This window comes from Rhinolophus sinicus, linkage group LG06 (genome assembly GCF_036562045.2).
Source record: "Rhinolophus sinicus isolate RSC01 linkage group LG06, ASM3656204v1, whole genome shotgun sequence".
NCBI lineage: Eukaryota > Metazoa > Chordata > Mammalia > Chiroptera > Rhinolophidae > Rhinolophus > Rhinolophus sinicus.
Window position 1 is genome coordinate 128,358,857 of NC_133756.1, and position 7,596 is coordinate 128,366,452.

The 7,596-nt window shown below is 42.0% G+C and overlaps 1 pseudogene; it reads left to right on the top strand.

Annotated features, from left to right (window-relative positions):
- The first annotated feature begins 308 nt into the window (after positions 1–308).
- LOC141572450 (large ribosomal subunit protein uL24-like) lies at positions 309–3,588 on the top strand (annotated as a pseudogene).
- Positions 3,589–7,596: the final 4,008 nt, after the last annotated feature.

The window sequence follows — 7,596 nt, forward strand, 5'->3', positions numbered from 1 at the left end:
AACAGCTGTTTACCGTTGTGTAAAAGCAAGTGAATAGGGCTCATTAGACATTCCGACACCACATCAAGCCCCTCATTACACTCACTTAGGGTTTAAAGACAATCCAGAGATGGGTAACAGGCTGGAATGAATATGGGACCCAGTGGCCTGATCCAGCATCCCTTTCACATCTCATTACTCATGCTGCATGCAGTGCTCTGAACAAGCAGACACGTCCAACTGAAAATCGCTTACAAATGGGAAAATACTGGGCAACAATGATTTATTTAAAATCTGTTTTTTAAATTTTACAGCCATTACAGCTCCAGTAACAGAATGAAAAAATATTTCACCCACAGTTTTGCAACCACCAATAAATCAGGCCGCTGTCATTTTCCGTGTGTTCTTCCAGAGAAATAGAAGTCGCTCAGGGAACAAAATTGCAAAGACCCGTCCATGTTAGAATGGGGCAGAGAAAGGCAGGTCATCCAAGGGAGTTGGGATGTCCGCACGTTTTGGAGAGGAGCCTTGGAAGTGCCGACAATGGACCACGAGCAAGCCCCAGCCACTCGGCCTAGCGCCCTCTTGGGAGACAAAGAGCTTTAGTCACTGGGTTTTCACTGTTTCCAATTCTGCAGGCTGTCTTAGCTGGATACATTAGATGCACTGTTCTCTAAGTCCTTTCTTCTGGTTCCATGTCTGCCAAGCAACCTTATGACTCTCTAAAACTGTCGCACAAAGATAACGCGCCAGTCCTACTGACGGAGTATTTCTGATCCCCACTTTAACGATCACTCAGGAAAAACCATGAAAGCATTTTTCTTTTTTTGCGAGCAATTATATAGGACTCACTATGTACCCAGCATTGTTCTAAGACTAAGTACTTTCCATAGAGCTATTCGTTTTAATCCTCATGATGACTCTAGGAGCTGTAGATGTTATTAAGCCCTCACTTTGCAGATGGATAGCAGAGAGCATAAGTAATTTGTCTACTGGCACATGGCTAGTGAAGAGGTAGAGGCAGACTGTGGACCCAGATAGTCGGGCATTAGAGCCCATGCTCTTAGCCACCACATTGCACTGCCTCTCTTGTTAGGTTTTGGGTTTTTAAGGGGTTTTTCTTTGTGATAAAATATATATAACATAAAAATTTACTGTCTTAACCCTTTTTTAGTGTACAATTCAGTGGCCTTAAGTATATTAAGTATATTGTGCAACCATCTCTACCATCTGTCTTTAGAACATGACCATCATCCCAAACTGAAACTCTATACCTATTAAAAAATAACTCCCATTCATGCTCCACGCAGCCCGTGGGAACCTCTATTCTACTTTCTAGCTCTATGAATTTGCCTATTCTCAGTACCTCGTATAACTAGAATCGTACAGTATTTGTCCTTTTGTGCCTGTTTTATTTCACTTTGCATGATGTGTTCAAGGTTCATCCATGTTGTAGCATGTGTCAGAATGCCCTTCCTTTTTAAAGCGGAGTGGTATTCCATTGCATGTGTATATCACATTTTGTTTCGTTCATTCATACATTGATGAACATTTGGGTTGTTTCTCTCATTAGGGTTTGATGTTTCCTATAATTTTACCCCATATTGTAGCTTCTGCTTCTGTTTTGGCTCCCTCTGCTCCTTTCCTCTGGGGAGTAAAAGCATCATTGTGCTCAGACAGGTATCTTTGTTCCACATAATATTTATATTACTCTTAATCAGCCAATATACTGGCACTCTAGTATCTACCTCAGGCCTTTGTTAATTTAGAGTAAGGACAGACTCTCAGAGCCTGACACCCCAGGGCATTGACAAAACTGAGTGTCCAGGTCTTAAAACTGGGGACCCACAAAGTCCACACTGATATATGGTTATATAGATATAAGGTTCCAGATGCAGGGGTTCTCCATGATTGACAGGTACATGTGGGAAGCTTTTTGTTTATATGACATTCATTTCTATAAGTGCAACAGATTCTTTGTGTACTTAGCTGCTATTTGTTCAATACTTATCATGTGTCACGCACCATGCTAGGTGCTTTCCCAATATTATCTCATTTAATCCTGACAACACACGTGCAAGAATTAATGTTATTACCCCAATTTAACAGAGAAGAGATTAAACAATTTGCCCAAGATCATACAGCTGGTATCAGATGGCTACATGCTATTTTATCAAGTAGGTGCACCATAATTAACTGTTGACTATTTTCATCAAATACACATTTCTGTTACTTAAGTAACTGCAAGGAACATCTTTGGGCACAGAGCTTCATGTTTCTTTGGTGTTAATTCCTTAGGACGTATTTCCAGGTGGGCTATTAGTGAATCATATAGTCTGAATATTTTTGTGGCTCTTGATTGTCAAAATATGTTCCAAAAGGCCAACAAAGATGGCCATTCCAAGATTTCATGCCAAGGGTTTGGTGTTGGTGATATTGCAAACCAAGGAGGCAAATGTTGAAGGCTTCCCATCTCTCCTCTCTGTATTTTTGTTTGTTTCATTTTGTTTTGTTTTAATCCAACGTCCTCTGTCTGACCCTAGAATTCCCAGTTAGTCCCATGTCACCAAGTCCTGCCTTCCTCCAGTAATGTCTTCAAGCCCCAAGACATACTTTCTCCTATTGCCCACCCACTTCTCCCGAACACCCATCCACCCTCACCTTCAACAAGCATCCTTTTTTTCAAGGCTCATAACTGTTATACAGAAAGGGGCCTTCAAATTAATTCACACCAAGCTACTAAAGAGTGATTACAATACCCAGTGGTAATTCGTAATTTGTTTTTAAGATATGGTGCCTGGGGAATTTGTTTTAAGGACTAATGGCACAGATGCTCCGAGTGGGGTGTTTGAGGGTGTCCCACGAGCTGTTGTTGACAACAGCAGCTGGTCAGACAACGTAAATATCCAACAATACTGGATTGTTAAATAAAGTATGATGAGCCATACAATGCAACGCCATAGCACCATTACAAATGACCATGCAGCTCTTCCCTTCTGCAGCCATTGCTGAAGTGCCCATGGTCAAAATGAAGTTCAACCCCTTTGTGACTTCTGACGGGAGCAAGAACCCTAAAAGGTATTTTCATGCACCTGCCCACATTCGCAGGAAGATTATGTCTTCTCTTTCCAGAGAACTGAGACAGAAGTACAAAGTTTGATCTGTGCTCATTCAGAAGGATGGTGAAGTTCAGGTTGTGCAAGGGCATTACAAAGGGCAGCAAACTGGCAAAGTAATCCAAGGTTACAGGGAGAAATATGTCATCTATGCCAAATGAGTGCAGTGGGAGGAGGCTAACGGCACCACTCTTCATGGGGGCATGCACCCCAGCATGGGGGTTATCACTGGATCGAAGCGGGACACAGACTGCCAAAAGACCCTTGAACGGAAAGCCAAATCTCTCCAAGTAGGAAAGGAAAAGAGCAAATACAAGGAAGAAACAATCGAGAAGATGTAGGAATAAAGTAATCTTATATCAGCTTTCATTAAAAACGGTTAAAATATCAATCAATCAATCAGACAATGTAGATGTGTGCTATTAACTAGAAATGGTACTAGTAAATGGGGGAACAAATTACACAATATTTAATATAATCACAATTTGGGAAAGGAAAGGAATTCATGTATGTAAACGTGTATGGGTACATATGTGAAAAAATATGTATTTATATATACATAATATCATATATATATATAATATCATATATATTATCAAAAAAATAACTGGAAAGATAAACACCAAAATGTTTTCTTTAGGAAAGTGGGAGTAAGGATTTTTTTTTTTTTTTTTTACTAAAACCTATCTTCTAGTTAACATGTATTACTTATGTCATCGTTTAAAAAAACTTTCTTGGGAGGTGTTGTTTAGAGGTGGTGGTGCCTTGGAGAGAAAGGACGACGTAACGGCATATTTCAAACGATGTGGCAGGTGGGTGGGAGAGAGGGTGGGGGCTGGGAACTTGAGACCCTCCAACCCACAGCACTACTCCACCTTCTCCTCAGCCTGGCCTCTCCCCAGTGTGCATGCAGGGAAAGGAAAAAGGGTTCACGATAATTGGCCCCTCTCTGAATGGCTATAAAAAGCAAGTTGATTTAGGATTCCATGAGTCTCTACCTACTCTAACATATGCTGAACATTTCTGTTGTGTGCTTTTGTTAAAAATGGTTTTTAAATGAGCTGGTGCCCATATGCCCCAGGAACCTAAAATGTGGCTAGGTAGGCTGGCACCAGTCGTGTTTCTTTAATTCACTTCCGTGGGTTTCTAATGAGCTCAGTTAACTGCAGCAGTCTCCTAGTCCCGACCATGCTACCAACCAGAGAACGATGAGAAAGGTGGGGGAGTCTTACAGAGCTTATCAATTAACCCAGCACTGCTTTAAACATGGTTTCAGTTTCAGCTTTTGCTTTTTTAAAGTAGCATATTCTAGAGCACGATGTACATTGGAGCAGAGGCCATTTAGCACAGTATTAAGAATATGAGTCCAAAGTGAGGCAGAGCTGGGTTTGAAGCTCAATCCTGAAACTCCCTAGCTGAGTGATCGTGGACAATTTACTGAATCTGTTTTGTCCTGTTTCCTCATTTGTAAAATGGAAATAATATAACCTTGTCTCATAGAATCATTGTGAGGATGAAAATAGTGCCAGGAAAAAAAAAAAAACCTACCATAATCCCTGGCACATAGTAAAAGCTCAATAAATATTAATGTTCTTGCTCTAGTTATTGACTTATTAACAAGGAATTACATCACAGTGACATGAATGTGTGACAGAAGAGGGCCAGGGTCTTGTAAGACAGGTCAGGGGCACTTCCCACAGACGTGAGACAGTCGGGAACACTTGCAGGAAAATGTGACATCAAAGTGGGGATTTGAAGAATTAGTAGGGGAGGTCAAGTCAAAGGGAAGGGGCAGGAGGAAGAGAAAGGATAAAGGTCACAGAAGTGCAAACGTTCACACAGCAGGACCTGCATGTTCCTGAACTTTCGTTCATTCCCATCCTTGCAACAACACTGTGAAGCAGACATTATTATCCATTTTACCAAGGAGGACGCAGGCACAGAAAGGTTAATTCATTTTCCCTGCATCTCACAGCAATGGCACCATTCTGCCTTAGTGTGAGGTATATACATACTAAGTATATCCCTGTAGCATCCCATGGGTGGTGGCCCTTCTCCAGCAATCATCTTCATTGTAGAAGCATGGACTCTGTTAGCCTGTGATGACACAAAAATGGTTCTGATATGGTCACTGTCCTCAGGGAACCCACAGCCTGACAAAGGAGAAAACAATTGTGATAAGCCATCATGCCAGACAGACTCTGATAAGGCATAAGTAGAAATTAGGAAAGCCTTCACAGACTTCGAATGCAATGTAAACCCACTGGAGGGAGCAGGAAGATTTTGATGGTCGGAGAGTGGTGAGGAGCAGTCTACGTGGAATGGTCAGGACAAAAGCAGGGAGCGGGGTACACGCGTGGGGCGGTGTGGACATGCTGATGACAGCATCATGGCTGGAGCTTGGGAAGAGAGGACCACAATAAAAAAAGAGGCTAGAACGGCGGTGTGGGGCCATGTCATTCAGGATCCCAAATGCTAGGCCAAGGTGGTGGGACTTCTGAGACCAACGGGGAGCATTAAATATTGTGGAGGAAGCAAGGGATTTCAGTTGTCCTGGAAGTTAGGAAGGCCTCAAAATAGAGGGCTCGAACTAAGGAATGGAATGTGGAGGGCGAGTAGAAAAGATATGGTGTAAGGGTTAGGATTCAGGACTGGGTATAGAAGGGAGAGAGAAGGAGGTAAGATGACTCTGAGTCTCTACTTCCTCTGCCTTCCTAGTGTGGCACCTGAACTCCCTTTGTGTTCCACAGGTAGATGCTTGACAGGCCTTTGGAAATTCTGCTCTGGCTGCCAGGCAAGAGGGGTCGGGCCAAACCCGAGTAGGAAAACAGGAAAAGAACTACCGTCCTCTCCCTGCCGCCCACCTAATCCCCGAGGCCCACATCCTGTCATCTCAGCTTCTTTATCTACTCATCACCCGGCTTAGTTTTTGCAGAACAAAGAGCAGATGAAAAGTGATTCATAATGACTATTTTCTGTCCCAGGAACCTTATTCCCTTTGTACTCCAAGACATGTGGCAACCTTCCAATACTCTTTAATGGTTTGATTGATTGGGTTGTCGCTTGATGGAAGGGACTAGCAAATAGTTTAGGAAGCGCCAATGAATTTGGGAGGTTCCTTAAAATTAGCTCACTTAATAGACTTGCCTTAAAAAGAAGTTTCCCAATTTCATCATTATAATGACAGAAGAACAACCACCAATTATGCAGAATTTTCCCAGGTCAAGACCACTAGATACATAGAAAGGCTCTGATGATTTGCCCAAGACTATGAAGTGAATCAATGGACAAATCTGTGATAAAAGCTCAAGTTCACCACACCTTGTCCTATATCCAGGTTAATGGACTGCAACCCACACACTATTTATCCTCCAAACTTCTGTCTATAAGATTTAGATTTCCATTGGGGGAAAAACAATTGTCATTTACAGCGAGCACCCCTTCACTAAAAAGCCTCTGAAAGCATCCGTGAAACACAAATTCACCTCTTCTACTTGAGCTAACTTCTTAGATCACTCGGCAGTTCTTCCATTCCAATTTTATTTAATAGGTGCCACCACAAGTTTTAAACCTTTCGCTTCTTATTAAATTTAACAATACCCATCAACTCAATTCTAGAAATAACTTTTGGAGTCAGAGAAGTATCACCCCACCATCTTTCAGAGTGTTTATGTCATATCTTTTGGCAAGGAATGCCGTGGAGTGTTTCTTAAACTTGAATGTGGGGAGTCTCATTAGAAAGCAAATTCTTACCAGAGGGTAAGGGGGGTGGGGGGTGGGAGATGAGGGTAAAGGGGGATCAAATACACGGTGATGGAAGGAGAACTGACTCTGGGTGGTGACCATACAATGGGATTTATAGATGATGTAATACAGAACTGTACACCTGAAATCTATGTAATTTCACTAACAATTGTCACCCCAATAAATTAAAAAAAAAAGAAAGAAAGAAAGCAAATTCTGGTTCAGTTGGTCTAGGCTGGGCCTGAGACTGCATTTCTAGCGAGCTCCCAGGTGCTGCCAATGCTGCTGGTATATGGACCATGTTGAGGTGCAAAGATACAGAAGACACAGAGCAAACCATGAATTAGTTCCAAAGCCTTGTGGGGAACCACAGGGGGGCAGCTTGGTGTGGGGGGAGAGGACTAGAGCTTTACAATTTGAGCGCTTCAAGTTCAAATCTCAGTTTCTCCGTTCATTAGCTTCCCTGCATCTCAATTTCAGTGTTTGAAATTAAATTAGACAATGCACACGAAGAATGTAATACAGCGTCTGACACAGAGAAATTGTTGAATAAATGGTAGCTAGCAATATTGTTTTTGAAAATAATAGCAACAGGAAGATAAATTGATATTTTTCTCTAGAGCAGCAATCAATGTGTGCTGTCAAAACCCTGAGCCCTAAAATGACAGCCACTCAAATATTGCAGGGGAGAGAGAATAGACACCTGCTAGGAACTGTCACGGTTTCATGAACCATCATTCTTCTCAAACCTTTCCCA